The sequence below is a fragment of the Tetrao urogallus genome (assembly GCF_951394365.1).
Source record: "Tetrao urogallus genome assembly, chromosome: 8".
Classification (NCBI taxonomy): domain Eukaryota; kingdom Metazoa; phylum Chordata; class Aves; order Galliformes; family Phasianidae; genus Tetrao; species Tetrao urogallus.
The window spans coordinates 7,682,716-7,699,176 of record NC_136821.1 but is presented as its reverse complement, the minus strand read 5'-3'; the positions used below and the strand labels follow the sequence as shown (position 1 = coordinate 7,699,176).

The 16,461-nt window shown below is 36.3% G+C and overlaps 1 protein-coding gene across 1 annotated transcript in view; it reads right to left on the bottom strand.

Annotated features, from left to right (window-relative positions):
* DPP10 (dipeptidyl peptidase like 10) overlaps positions 1 to 16,461 on the bottom strand; it is a gene marked incomplete at both ends in the record, with an annotated part of 196,804 nt that overhangs the window by 67,581 nt on the left and 112,762 nt on the right. The gene's annotated exons all lie outside the window — the stretch shown is intronic.

Here is a 16,461-nt window from a genome sequence, read left to right as displayed (position 1 = left end):
ATCCACTTGGAGTGTGAAGTTTTACACAAAGAGCTGGAAGAAAAATGGAGAAAATATGCTAAAGAAAAGGTCTCTGAAAACACTGTTTCTGTTGTTGTTTCATACTGCTGCAAGAACCAATCTGCATTCAATTTCAAGTTGGAAGGGCCTCCAAACTTCAAAAATAAAGAAAGCAGGTACATCCATCTCCTTATTCTTCTGTAAGAGGAACAATTTCATTTCAAATGTATTCAAACATTTTACAAAGGTGCAGAACTTAGACTACTTTAAAGGTCCCTTCCAACCCGAACACGTCTGCCAGCCCACGGCTCAGAGCCCAACTAAATGAGATTCCAGATTTGCCCTGGGCAGAGCAGGAAACTCATTTTTCCACTGAGAAAACGGGAACTGCATATATGAATACTCTCAAAGAAAGGCCAATGTGGATTGAAGAGGGATTTCTACATACACATATGTACATATTCAAATCACCATATATTCATTCTGCAGTCCTTCTTCAGACAAAGTCAGCTACAGAACGGTCATATTACTTCCACTTAAATGATGTAATACCTTTACACAAGTTTCCATTTGATTCTGGGTACATGTGAAAATTAAGATATGAACTTCTATAGGAAAAAAAAAGAGAAAATTCAGTATTATATACATACATAATATTCTATCTTCTAAGAGTGAAACTTTGCTGGTAGCAGAAAAACTGAAATTGATGCTTCAACTTTGATGACTCCATACTCATTAAATCGGCCATTATATAAAGCAGCCACTGCACATCCTTATGATCTCAGGAAATCAAAGAGAAAGATTTGGAATTGCTGAATTAAAGTTATTCATAGTAATGTAGCATATACTCCATTTTGTAGAAGATGAAAGGAATATGCAAAAACATGCAAACACTCAGTGTTCTACAGTATTACTGTGATATCTGTGCCTAGGATGGATGTTTGGATTTGTTGTGAATTGAAAGTGTCTTAAATCAAACAATAAATTCCAAGAAAAGAGAAATACACTATTTAACTAAGGGTCTAGGCTCAGGTATGGTCTAACTCTACTCTGCAACAGGAATGGTGGAAAACAGTACCATATAAACATAAAAACATGGGCAGTGCCTGGTATACCCATACCAATATACAGAGTGCCTATGTACAAACCAGATGTACTCCTTTACAAATAACTATTGCTTTGCAAGTCCAGTGCACACCAGTGATTAAAGTGGAAACTGGCTTGGGTTGGAGGGGACCTTAAAACCCACCCAGTTCCAATCCCTTGTCACAAGCAGGGACACTCATACTAGATCAGTCTGCCCAGGGTCCCATCCAACCTGAGCTTGAGCACCTCCAGGGATGGACATCCACAGCTTCCCCAGGCAAAACATCTATTACTTCTGGTTATTTAGTTGTCATTACAAGAGAATAAACATAATTACCAAGTATATAGAGTAGGAAATAAATACAGGCCACTTTGAGTGACAGTGATCATTCCCAAGTGATTTCTTATTAAATTGCAATGCCATTTTCAGAATTGTGCCTTCTTCAATTCATAGAAGACATCACCAGTCATTTTAGTTAGGAGTGTGACACTAAATTAAAGATTAGAAGATGAACAGTACAAACTGATTATTTGCAATAGCTGAATCTACTACAAAGAAGTAAGAAAACATGCTTTTTCAGGCAATAAATAAAACTGGAAAAGGTATGCATGAGGATAATATTATACTTTCCTACTCTTAAAGGCCAAAAGTAACTAAGATAATAATATATTCTTGTGGTAATGGCAGACATTACTCAGTGATTAACACATCACTATCATCATTTCTGTAGGATTTTGAACATCTCTTTAAAAAAATCCATTGAGTCACTGTCATAATCTAAGGTCAACTCATCTTTCTTCTTTACCCAGAATTACAATACAGAGCCCTATCTGGTTTAGGGAGTCAATAAAATAGAGCAAATACAGTCCTAGAAATTCTCTGAAGAAAAACCCTTCAGTCTGTCTGCCATTATATACATTATACCCTTACTGAGACGTTCAACAGCTTCTCCCCTTTCCCATGCTATACTGCAAGGCTATTCTTATCACAGGAGTGCTGGCATTCATTTTAGAAGCTTCTATCCAATTTCAAGAGCAAAAACATATGGGTTAGATACAACAGTTAGATGTAGCATAGGTCTCTAAGAAAGTACAAGTTTCCTAAGGTGAAAATTCAAAGTATCATCACCAGGGCAGCCTCCTTTATCAGAATGCCAAGCAGTGCTAGTGCTCTACTAAACCTTGCTGTTACCAGAAATAAAACACAAAGGCAAAACATTTGTATCTATTTACAAGTATCAGTCTCAATAAAGCTAAATAATATTACTGAAAATCAAAACAAATTCTCTACCATGCATCTCATATTTTTCAGTGTTGAAAACATAGCTTTTGTAATGAGTCACAACAAACAAAAACCAACAGCTCTCCACCATTCCCTAAATAAAATCAATCAATCAATCAATCAAAAAGACTGTGTTGGGTACAAGACATGAGCTCATCATTCCACATGCATCATGACCAAGAATACTGAAAAACATGCTTTAGGGGTCTTCAATTTTAACTAAAATAAGAAAGCAAGTTATTCTATGTATTAAAGAATAAGAATTTTGTGCAGAATCTTGTTTCTTGGTGGTGTTTCCACACAGAGTGATCTTAACTCTGTAATTATGTGAGATTCACATTATTTTACATAGGATGCAAACTGGGCCCCACTGATTCTGAAATTGCTGGGTGTGTTATTCCTTGAGTAGTTTGAGGAAAGGATAACCTTCATCCTTTTCCCTCTTCACAGTATGTTTTTACTTAGTTAAATAAAGCTGTTGGATTGCTACTTAGGAGACAGTGCTCCATTCACTATACTGAAGATAATATGTTGACAGCCAACTGAGAGTGTTCGCAGTAAAAGCCTTGTGACCTTTACTTTGGCTCCTGTGATCCGCGCATTTACAACTCATAGAGGTCATGGCCAATACTCAGTCACCAGAAATACAGTGACCCAGTAAGAAAAGCACACCTTAGCATTCTAACTCATTTCACACACCAACAGCAATCTTTCAACACCCCTTACATGGCTTATGCATGAAATCAAACATGATGTTCCTGCTTCTCTATTATTAATCAAACAGAATATTCAATTAAGTTTCCCCTTATAATTAAACTTCCACTTTATTCAGTGTACCACTCATGCAGAATCTGCAGATGCAATCACTGCTAGAGAAAAGAAATGTCAACTTGAAAGTTAATATCTCCTACAGATCTGAAATTCTGTCTTTGAACATGATGGCTGTATGTTGTAGACTCTTAAAATAATTTAAATTTGGCTGAACTCTATTTCAAATTCAATCAAGTATATCTTTTCTCATAGTAGGTGATGATGAAACAGATTGTTTGATACATTCAAACCAGAAGACATTAAAAATACATAAACATATAGAAACACTGAAGAGAGTTAGGTAGAAATGCCTAGGCATATACAGTTCATAAAAAATAATGAGAACAGAACTTGTACAAAATTACTATTAAGATTTCAACAGTTTTATCTTTAATTCACTTTGAGTATCTCTGGAAGTCAATTCATCCATGTGCATTCTGCTCACAGTCAAAAGAGTGTGTCTATAACCAAGAGATAATTTGTTACATAGCAGGACATAATTTGTTTTATGTCCTGAGTGCCTCTAATATTTCAACCCAAAGGTCCTTTATCTTGAGACTTACTATGTACTTTGTAAAGTATCATGCATCTTAACTGAACCACACAAAATAATGCAACTTTGTCATTCATTTATTGATACATACATCATTAATAAAATGAATAAATTAGTCACATTCTCCAAATAGGTCACAGCCCATAGGCGTAATTTCTACCTCTGATCAAAGCTAGCACTAACTGCTTAACATACACAAGCACATTCAGACAATACTGCAGTGGCACCAAAGATGATTAACTTGTATGGCTGGTTTAATGAATTGTAAAATGTACACATAAGAAAAACTGTAAGTACCAAGAAAACTGCAGGCTCCCCTTTACAAACTCCCATAAGATAGTAAAAATAAATAAATCAATTCCTTGGATTAACAGGATACAGTCAAGGTTGTTAGGCCAAATAAATGACTTTTCCTAACAGTGATCTGATCAGGGAGATTTTGTCTGTTTTACATTCGAGACTGCAAAGACAAAGCAGGTCTGCAGGATTCTGAGGCCATTTAATGCTAAGCCATAAGATAACAGTTCAGTTAACTAAAGAAGCAAGGAGAAAATTAACCATTTCCTGACACTGTAGGATTACATGACATTCTCTAACTTGTCAATGCTCCAATTTTTTACCAGGGATATAATGTTAAAATATACTGCTTAAATAAAACCCAACTCCATTGCATTACACTGAACCAATTTTGTGTCAGTAAGGAACATCCACCTGCAGGGCAGACAGTTTGCTAAGAAATAAAGAAGGTCAATGCTAATACCCTGATCAAGTTGTCAGATGATCAAAATACAAGTTGCTGAAGTTGAAGAAAGGATACAATGGGTACCATACAAATAAACATCAAAATTTATTTACCAACTGGGAAGAGAGTTGAGAATGACTGAGATAAAATGACTTGAAAAGAAATGATATATGAAAAAGTTAAGAAGGTAAAAAGTTGATTTGGTAAATATACTGAATGCACCTCTAACTAGATACTGGCCTCTTATCATGTTTGATAATAGTATTTATGAACCCATTATGCTTAGAAATGATAGTTTTCTAACAGCATATGATAGCTTCCTTAGAAACAGTGGGAGAAAGCGAGAGTTTGGAAAGATGTCCAAGCAGAGACAACAGAAATGATACAAAACTCAGCGCAGATTTTGCAAACAGATAGACAGAAATACAAAGAATGCTGTATTCAGTTAAAAAAATATAGAAACTGGATAAGAAATGTTAAAACTCTGAGAGATGGGAGAGGAGGAGGAGTGGCAACTCCAAGAAACATGGTTATTTTTGGAAAGCAGTCTAAAAAATGGAAGCAATAACAATGTTCATAACCTTTTGAATTTCAGCAGGAAAAATAAAGCAAGTGAAATAACTATAAAACGTTTATTGAAAATTGCAATCCCTTCTAGCAACATTAGCAGCATTATGTCCACTGAGAAAGCCCTCAAATCCCATAGAAGAAAGAGTCTAAACGTCTTCACTAAAAGAGGGGAGTGTCTGACTTAAACGTTTCTTGAAAGGCAAAAGTTCAGTTTGGTAATATTTATAATCATATTACCTACCTTAGAAATAGCAGCTTTATTAGGTTACAAAATATATCTTTTTAAAGTAAAGCATCGTCACTATTAACTTATGCCCAACACCACTGTTCATCCAAATGATGGATTGTACCTAGACATCTTGACTAATCCCATTTCTTTTCTTATTCCACTCTGTCAACTCTGTTTTTGAGAACCAGTACAGATCCCCAAGGAATCAGAAAATTCACACTAACCTAGGCTTTTCTATTTAAAAAATTATGCTTTAAAATTCTTCTATTTTGAGATCATGTGCTGTCCCTGTTAAACAGTTACTTTAAAAGAACTGGAAGTAGTACCATCTTTTAGTCTCCAATTCTAGCAAAAATTCTCTTAATTTTTAACCTGCACTTATTATTTACTGGTTGACACAGGATTTTCAAATTAAGATTTTATTTAAGATTCCACTACCCTGGAAATGAAAGCACCAATGACCCTGTGAACAAACTTCTGATGCAAAACATTGAGCAGAAATTTTCCCTACAATCACCTACATTCTTCTAGTACAGACAGCTCTTCATTTTCAGCTGCTGTAATAAATCATCGTCCCATGACACATTTCTGCCATGTTTGGAAAACACAGGCTCTCAAATATCCTAATTGTGTATATGGCAACATTTGTGGCTTCTGCTCTCAATAGGACTTCTGTGCAGAAGAGGACCATGGATGCTGCTAGTTGGCTGGAACTCTGGAGTCCAACAGCTCTATAAAATGACTATCACACTGAAAGAATGATTATTAAAAGTGATGTTCTCATTTAAAAAAAAAAAAAAAGTATTTCACTCATACAGTCACTTATAGCCTTCAAGCTGGCTCAAAAATATTTTCAAAACAAAATGGAGTTTTACAGGCATGCTCACACATCACAGTTTGTTAGCTCTTGCTATTTGACTTTTTTCAATTTCCCACCTGTCTATCAAACTTTTTCTCAAGAAAATTTAGCCTCAGAATGATCACCATTAACTCAATAGACACAGTAGTTTTAAAGTTTTACTTCACTCTTGTATGTTATACATGAAAAGCTTGATCCACCACCACTGAATCAGGTCAATGAAGACAATGGGATCAGGAGCCAGCTCTTAATCACATTATTTCTTTAGAGCTTAGAAGCTAATAAGTCAAGCACTGAATCCCAGATTTCAAGGGTATTATCACAGTGTGTTACTTGATGAGAAAGTCAGAATAATCACCGCTCAAGTCAAGGATACTTATCCCATTCCTTAGCCTGAAAGTATCCACAGCAGATTATGCAGGCACTGATTTAAAAAAAGAAAAATCAGATGGAAGAGAGATTTTTTTTATGCCAAAAAGGTAAACCTGCCCAGAGGATTGTTAGAAGAATTACAGACAACTAACTCATGAAACACAGAATTCATTTGTGTCTCTTTGTATCAACTTCAAACTCCTTTCCCAGTACACTTCCTTCAACTAATATCCAAGAAACAAGTTACAAACTTTGAAAGATTAATACACTAATGAGGTGTTAAAATATGTAATGCTGTCTAAAGATTTTCCCAATCTCACATTCTGTGATCAGTTTATCCTCTTCAAAGTTATTCACTAAAACAAGAGTTCAGCAATGTGGAACACTTCAAGCTATAATAATGCATCCAACAAACCTGCAGCTACCATCCATAGGAACAGACATGGTGCCTAAGTAGGCTGTAAATTTCTATGAGTTATTTCAGATGATAAACACCAAAAGCTTTCCTGCAGTATTGTGAAGAGTTTGATGGTAGTCACTGGTGAAGGAAATAAAAGCTCTGCCAACTTGAAATCTTTACCAAGTGCAAGCTGTATTCATACATAAACAGCTGAAATACATTGCACTTATCCTTCTATACAGACATCTTTCCTCTCTTACTCTCCACTTATTTACATGCATACACACATCCAATGTCTTCAACTTCACAGCTAATAGCTCATGTGATAAAGCTTCCTGGTACAACATCTGAAATTTTGCGAGCTATGTTAAGGACCAAACCTGCAACATTACTGTGAAACAAAACCAAAGCAAGACCTGAGAATAACAACCCCTTGTGTGAATTTTAATAGTGTTACTGGTTCAAATGCAACAAAGAGGGGGAAAAACACAAATGCAGTCTCTGTCATTCTGTTCCACCTGCTGTATGATTCAGGCTAAACTCATGCTGTCACACTTATACTGCTGTTGGATGTTCAGACTAAAGACAGGTCATGCGTCAACTGTCCATCGCCCTTACATGCATCATGGCACAGGGCTGGGTGAAAAACCTCACACACACAAAGAAAGAGTGATACATTTCCCAACACTGAAAACATATTTATCATAAATACTTGGTGTTTAAGCAAGAAATACGCCACAAAGTCACATTTCCAAATGAGTCCTTTTTTTTCCCCAGCAACTCTGCCCATTCCATACAGAATTCTGCCTCAGAAGGCATTATGAAGTTTTAGCTCAGAAAAAGAAAAAACAACAGAAACAAAATTCTGTTTAAATTGGAAGCTAATCAGATGAAACTCCGGTCAGAATTTGAAGTAATTAAACTTCAAAGTCACTCCAATATTTCTAGAGTGGCTGAAGGCAGTGAGTACCTTAGACAGAGGCAGGCTTTCTCTGAAGTTGAGCCACTGTGTTCATCGAGAGCTTAGAGGCAGAGGGAGCTCTTTGAAGGCAGAGGGATGGTTCTTTTAAGTCCCATTACACTCAGTTCCTGATAATTCTTTTTCAGGTATTTATTTAATAAAACCTATGCACAGTATGTTCCATTAAATGTACAGAAAAGCCAGAGAACCAAAGCTATTCATAAAGTGCCATAAAATGCAGTAAGAGAAAATGCATACTATCACAGTGATGTTAAGCAACAGTAAATTTACAAAGGATGGCGGAAGGGAACTTCAGGTATTGCGTGACAAATCTTCAAGTTCCCAAATTAAAACAATACGTCCAAAACAGATTGGAAGACTAGTGGATCAGGAAATATCACACTCAATTCAAATCGATATAACTATTATATGGTATAGTTTTTCTAAAAGAAATTACTGTAATGAATGGAAGAAGACAGAAGGGAAGATGAAGAGCAACAGCCTTCAAACTGCGGCAGACAGAGATGTGACCTGCAAATCAGGGATGTCTGCAGTTCCCCTGGGCAATACTGCTGATACCAGGTAACTTCCTGGGTAATACTTCCATTGCCTCTTGTCTGCAAAGCCCAGAAAACTTATCTACTACTGACTATTCGCAATTTCCACCAGATTTACAAGCGCAGCATGATCACCCAAAGTATTTCTAAACGACATTTCTCTGACCAGCAACAAAATCACAGCAGTCAGGGGGAGCTTCTTAATTTTCCCTTTATAAAATAATACCGTACCTATATATCTCCAGATGGCCAATGTAGAAGAAACAATTTAATTTGCAAAAGCCAAAGTGCAAATACATAAATTTGGAAAAGGCAAATAATGAACTGTGTTGTCATTGTTATACGCCTTCCAGCGCTTGCCAAAGAGTATATTTCAATGCATAGTCCCAGGCTCTAAAAGCACGATGTTCACAGATCAGAATTTAAGAGAGCACTTATAAAAATAGAAAAACAGTTTCATTCAACAAAATCGTTCTTTGTATGAAGAGCATTTGTCAAGTATGTCCTTGCATAACTGTCCTTGTTATCCTGAACAGTGAAGGAAAAAATCTATACCAATAATATTCACCATTTTTGAGGGAAAAAAAAGAAAAAGAAAAGAAAAGAAAAAGAAGTGGGAAATGATAAAGTGTTTTCATTCATTCTGACCATAGTGACTCTCTGAGGAGAGATGATGGGCATGACTGCACAGAACATGTGTATCATACCAGTGTTCCTCCACTTCTGGAAGGGAAGGCAGGCAATCCATCCACCCCAAACCTGCCCTGCCGTGTAACAGCTGAGCTAAGTAGGTGATATTCCAAAGAAACTACACTTTCATCTCTGTAGCATGAATTCACAAAACTGAACATTTTCTGTATAGCTGTGTATGATGACTGGCTGGAATGTCCAATTCACTGAAGCCATAAGGAAAAGTGAATCATCCTAGAGACCCTGAAAGCAATCTTAGACATGTAGCGAAGTCATGCTAAGCTCAGTCAGGAAAGTGCAACGCAGCTTGGGCAAATAGTGCCACAGATTTGGCATAACACTCTCAGGTGGAGGGGTTGAAAATGGGGTCTAGCCTATTTCATATTAGCTGACAAGAGTGCAGAGACCAAGCAATGCAGAGATCACCTATGACAGCAATGATCCTCCTGCCACTTCTGTCAGATGAATCCTATATACTAGGAGACAACTCATTATTTCAGAACAGCTTTGTGTGGGTTGGAGACACTAGTCACAACAGAAACATTCCAAGGCTTTCTTTTTTTCTTTTTTTTCTTTTAAAGTTTATTTAACATGACAAACAAAGTGATTGCCATAGCAACATGTGTATTCTGTTGAACAAATGCCTGCTTAAGAACCACAGACATTTGGGTGTAATTAGTCCATGAAAAAAAAAAAATGCATTTTATTGCATACTCTTATTTTATCTAATTTTGTTTACCAAACACTTTTTAGCACTACTGGATATTATAAAGTCCTTCATCTACAGCATGCGTTTCTCTGGAGCAGGGAGACTGAAGACAACTATTTTCCTGTGCTAGTATGAAGTGACAGCATGGCTACATGCTGGAAAGCTGCCACAGTTTCCCATTTCAGTTGCATACTCCAAGAGCTAACTGTGTCTGGTGTCTTAACTTCATGCATCAGTACTCAAAGCCTCTCCAACACCCTCAGCATCAATCAAGTGGAAAGAAACTTGAAATTTGCAGAACTGCATAAATATCATAGCCCTAATGGTGCTGTTCCTACTTATACACAAATTAATTCCTTCCATTTTTCAGCTCTTCTGATTCTCAGCTTGTTGAACTTACAGCTCACTTTGTGCAAGCATAAGTAAGACAATCTAAGGAAAAAACCCTCCTCACTCTCAAAAATGGAAATGCATTTTGCAATACTTGAAAATTGTTATTACTTAGTACTGAACAGGAGAACTGCTAAAATGGTGAGAAACATTAAACACATACACACAAAAAAAACAACCAAAAAAATCTCTGGGTTCTGGGAAAGTTTCTACCTATTCCATAGATGAAGGTTTCTGTGTACTTTAGAACTAAACTCCCCGTCCTACTGAGGATAACAGAAGAGCTTCTACCGATTCCTTCTTTCTACATGAATTTTACTTTTGTAGGAATTGATAAAAAAAGCTCAAAGTACCTTTTTGTGATGAAAAGGTAATGCATTAAAAACCTAGCAAATATATACACATTTTTAAAGTCAAACCCAAAAGACAACAACTGTAACAGGATATAAGCATAGTGCCAAGATGTGGGAGGCTCAGTAAAAGGTGAGAAATATTATGCAAACCCAGGTTTATCACAAATGTTTCCACATATTCTATTCAGGAATAATTAAAAGATATAATTTAACATATGACTGTAATCCCACGCTTTCTTTCCTTACCACAGTCTTCATCCAAAAAAATACTTCCTGTAATTTCCAAACAAAGAGGAATATGTTTTCAACCCATTCACTTGGTTTGCTTACTTCAAATCTGCTAACAGTAATTAAATTTCAGAGGCTGATTTCATTCTCTGATATTACAGATCAGGCTTAATATTTAATCTTCTAGGTTATTGGCTTTTTTAGTTAGAGAGAATGATCTAAGAAAGATATAAATAGTGAAGAAACATGCATTTCTGGAGAAAAAAAACAATAGCAGGAATTTTATATCAGATATTTGCTTCATATACACAGTACATAAAATACTGTCTAGATCATTACTGATATAAGAAATCTTTTGAAAGGACAGACCTCACGGTAAATATTTTTTCTGTGTTGGAAGACAGCTCTCATTTGATCTTTTTTCCTGTATGTTACCAAACTTCAGCTCATACTCCAGATAATGCTCTTCAAAGTCAGATTTTCAGAAGTACTGAATAAAAATCTTGTTGGAAACACTTGCACACATTCTGAGTATTTAACAGCAAACAGTGCCTAGACTAAAATTAAGAAATAACACAAGGTAATTTCTTTATCCTTTAATTTTCAAAGGAAAAAAATCTAATGATTAATTTCACTGACTGAGAAGATTATCAACAACTGAACATTTAATTTCCATCTAATTAGTGGGAAGATAATCTCTTAATGTCAATCAGATAATTTAAGGCTCCACTGAATTTTTTCCCCTCATGGATTCTTCTAATCTGCAGATAAACTACTGAAGAGCACTTCAGTGCACTTGATACGCTGCCTATATCACACACAAACTCTGAGAGTTGGATGAGAACAACCCTTTGTGCTATTCTCTCTCCATTTGCCATAGACTGTGGTCAGTACTCCCTATCATTATCCTCTAAAAATAGAGATTACAGCAGTGAAGTGATGACAGGCATCAACGCACCGCAGATAACTAACTTCTTTCTCTTGGGGTTTGCTGCTGAATTCTTGTCTTCCCTTCAATACAGTAATTTACAAATATTCAGAAGCAGTTTTGAAAAAAAATTTCATTCCTACTGAATGAAAAATGTACATTCCACCCATTTAGATTCACAGCTCCTCTTTGTGAAGAGTATTATTTTTTTTATCCTAATCTTACCATAAGAATTATTATTTTTACACTGCTGTTAGCTAAATACACTATTTTATTAAAATTATCTAGCTAAAAGACATTACACTTTGAAGCCCCATCTCAGGAAAAGCATTTTCTACTTTAGAGAATTTGTAAATCTTTATGCTTCTAAACTAGAGATGAACTCTAATATATTATTAAGCGTGTTTCTGAATCAAAAGCTGAAGTCAAACCACAAATAATACAGTATAGGCTGAAAGAGGAAAATAAGCATTAGTAATAGAAAAGAGAATAAAGAAGGAAAAAATCCTGAAAGTTGGTATTCAATAGGGATTTGAAAGCAAAAAAAGGGAAAGGGTATTTTGTAGGAAAAAAAAACAAAACAACAGTAAGTCACAAGGAAGAAATTATTAAACCAAGTGAGGATAACAAAAGGATTTACAAAGAAAAAGAGACATTGATCCCATTTACTTATTCATTTGCTCATTATTCATTATATGAGGGCATATTATATTCTAGCAAGAACATGGTGAGAAGATGTCTATGATGCCCACAATAACAAAAAAAAAAAAAAAAAAAGCACTTGTATCTAGAAAAAAAATTTATTTTAGTTTCACTCGGTCTCCAGGGACAACTTTCTGTTGAGAGACATACAAAAATCTCACTGGCAAAAAGAAATTCTCTGTATCTGAGTGTTCACTGCACTACAGAATTGTAGATTTACTGCCCCATCCTTTACCATTAACACAAGAATGGAATGTTTGATTTCCATTTTCTAATCAAAAGTATAATGCAGTTTTTGGTAGTTGTGAATAATACCACCAGCAGAGTGAGAAAAGGTTTAAAGGTCATTTTAACACACACATTATTAAAAGCAATAGAGAAACAACCTTTCCTCCGGAAATCTCAACTGGCTTAGATGTTCGAACTCTCACAGTATCACATTCTCTGCTCATACCTTGATAATCTTCAAAGAAAAATCAAAATCAAAAAGATACATCACTGCAGAACTGTCCCCCCCCCTGCACACAATACACACAAAGGTTTCCCTGCTGCTGCATTCGCATGGTCCCAGAAGAAACAGGTTGGTAGGACATTCAGCAAGAACACGTGTGTTAATTTCTCAAATTCATTCCTACATACTGATCTGTCGCCTTGCAAAAATTAGACTTTTTCAGTGATGCCAATCAAATAACAGTGAATGACCAATCTGAACTACATACAGTCAATCCATGCAAGTTATGGCAAAGTCAAATACTTGGAGAATTGATGAAAGCATTTCAGAAACATGGAATGCTACAGCAAAGAGTACAAAGAAAGATCCTCTAAAATTGCAAAAGACTTATGTTAAAAAAAAAAATAGGAATTTGCCAGACAGCTGCAGTGCTTATGCGAGAAATGCTGGCTTACATCTTATGATCTGCTATGATAAGGATGGGGAGATCCTGATGTCCAGAAATCAATTTACAACACTTTGAATTGCACAGCAAAGGAATTCCAAGTTTATAGAGATACACTAAAACAACCGCTATGCCAAATAGAACAGTTTTGCTCCTTCCACTAAGCATGGTTCAAATAATTCATTCAATTATTAGTTTTGTACTCAAAGATGCCTTATTTTCATGCAGATTTATGTGCCATTATGCATAGAGGACATTCTTAATTGTGCTGAAACAACTGCAAATTTAATTAAAGTTAGCTATTTCAAGCATAATCATAGAATCATAGAATCATAGAATCACCAAGGTTGGAAAAGACCTAAAAGATCATCCAGTCCAACCGTTCACCTATTCCCAATAGCTCCCACTAAACCATGTCCCTCAACACAACATCCAGCCTTTCCTTGAACACCCCCAGGGTCGGTGATTCCACCACCTCCCTGGGCAGTCCATTCCAGTGCCTGACCACCCTTTCTGAAAAGTAATACTTCCTCATGTCCAGCCTGAATCTCCCCTGCTGTAGTTTGAAACCATTCCCTCTGGTCCTATCACTAATGACACGAGAGAAGAGGCCGACCCCCAGCTCACTACAACCTCCCTTCAGGAAGTTATAGAGAGCAATGAGGTCTCCCCTGAGCCTCCTCTTCTCCAGGCTGAACATTCCCAGCTCCTTCAGCCTCTCCTCATATGGCCTGTGTTCCAGACCCCTCACCAGCTTTGTTGCCCTCCTCTGAACACGTTCCAGGGCCTCAATATCTTTCTTGCAGTGAGGGGCCCAAAACTGGACACAGTACTCGAGGTGCGGCCTCACTAGTGCTGAATATAGGGGAACAATCACCTCTCTGCTCCTGCTTGCAACGCTGTTTCTGATGCAAGCCAGGATGCCATTGGCCTTCTTGGCCACCTGGGCACACTGTCGGCTCATGTTCAGCCGAGCATCAATCAATACCCCCAGGTCCATTTCCTCTACGCAGTCCTCCAGCCACACCGCCCCAAGCCTGTAGCGTCGCCTGGGGTTGTTGTAGCCGAAGTGCAGGACCCGGCATTTGGCCTTGTTGAAACTCATCCTATTGGCTTCAGCCCAGCTCTCCAGCCTGTCCAGATCCCTCTGTAGGGCCTCGCTACCCCCAGGCAGATCCACGCTTCCAGCCAATTTGGTGTCATCTGCGAATTTACTGAGGGTGCACTCGATGCCCTCATCGAGGTCATCAATAAAATAATAATATAATAATAAAATAAATATAATAATAAAAATAATATAAAATAAAATAATATAATAATAAAATAAAATAGATTAAAGAAAATGCTGACAATAGTAAAATAAATATTCAACTACTAAATTTAACTCAACATTTATTTTTAACCGAAACATCAAAATAACCTTATTTCTGATTCCATGAAAAAATGTCTTGAAGAAACATTTGCCTCTATTATTTTCAATCCATTCAGCTGAAGCACATTAGCTTATTCATAAAACTGTTGATTAATAACTTTGTTCCAGCTGCATCACTGTATGTTACAAAGAACACATACTAATGTATGTAAACAACCATTATCATTAAAAAAAAAGCCTCAATACTCAGTAAGAGCAGAAAACCCATCAAATATCTTACAGTGCAATTAAATCACCTAAACCATAACAAAGATGGAAAAATAAGTGACAAACAGAGGGAAACAGGTCCAGAGATCTATTAAAACTTCCAGAGATGCCACCTAAATGCCTGCAAGTTATTTGCAGTTCCTTTTACAGGGTATTAAACCATTGCCCCTTAAAATCCACTGTGTTTTAATATGCAACAAGAAGCAAATCCTCACTTTTGTAAGAAGATATATTCAAATGTATCGTCCTACACTCAAATGCATTCTTCTGAGGAAAGAGTCTCCCCTGATTCTCCTGCTAGTTATTTAAAAATCTCCAATTTATTTACAAAGTTTATTTTTCTAAACTTTATAGACAATTGATTTAATGAGTGGTGGTGAACAAGTGGAAAAAGAAAGATGAGTGGATCGCCTCTTTTCCAGAATCACTACATCAGGCTCTGATTGAAGAAAAACACAAGGCAATCCAGGAAAAGAGCATTATCTTACTCCTTCATGATACAAGAAATAATGACACGGACATACAGAGGTTTCTCAAGGCATTGTACACCTTATCCCCCCAGGATTTTGAGAAAACATGGAAGTGCCTCACCAGCCTAAGAAATTTCTCAAGAATCAGAATATTTAAAAAATAAATAAAAAATTAAAAAAATTGCTTTTTACCACATATTCACAATAGTAACTTTACTAAGTATTGAAAGTGGACTACACTTTTTGGTAATTTTCCTTCTTACCTTAAGGAATAGATTCTTTTCAGAACGTGAGAAAATTCAATGGCATTACTGCTAACAAGAACTGAGGATCGAGCTGACAACAGCATGCTATTAACCAGTTTTAGCACTGCCACTATCACTTCTAGAGCATGTAAACATTGTTCTGGTTTGAAAACCATGAGATCAGTCACAGGACTCCAGAACAAGCATCACAACCCCCATCCAAAGCTAACCACCATCACTGCTGTTTGATGTCAGTGGATCACATTTACTGAGGGACAGATTCAACACTGACCCTGCTGCGTTTAAGTCTAGTGAGGAGGATATTTTCATGACTTTCCATTTTTCTCTATTGCCTATATTGCTAAGAAAATCCTAAACAAACTCATTCAAAATAAAAATTTCACTAGGTCAAATAAGGAAATTAAGTTATTATGAAAGATTACAAGAACTCTTTCCATAATAAGGAACAATGAAGAAGGGAAACAGCAAGGAGAAAGAATTTTTTTACGAAAGAATCAAACCCTCCACAACAAAACCAGTGAACCAAACAATACCTCTTTCTTGCTGATCTGTCCATACATGCTATAAGAAAAGTTTGATGAATCCAGCAGAATCAGTAGAAAAATATCTACTTGGATCTAGTCTCAAGTTAATGAGTAATTTTACACTGATACCTCTAGAATATTTCATATTGGGTTTCATGTAATCAGCTAGTAAGAGTTTAAGGATTATGAAACCTCCACAATACAACAGGTAGAACACTACAGAGAAGTCAGAGCAATTTACTTCA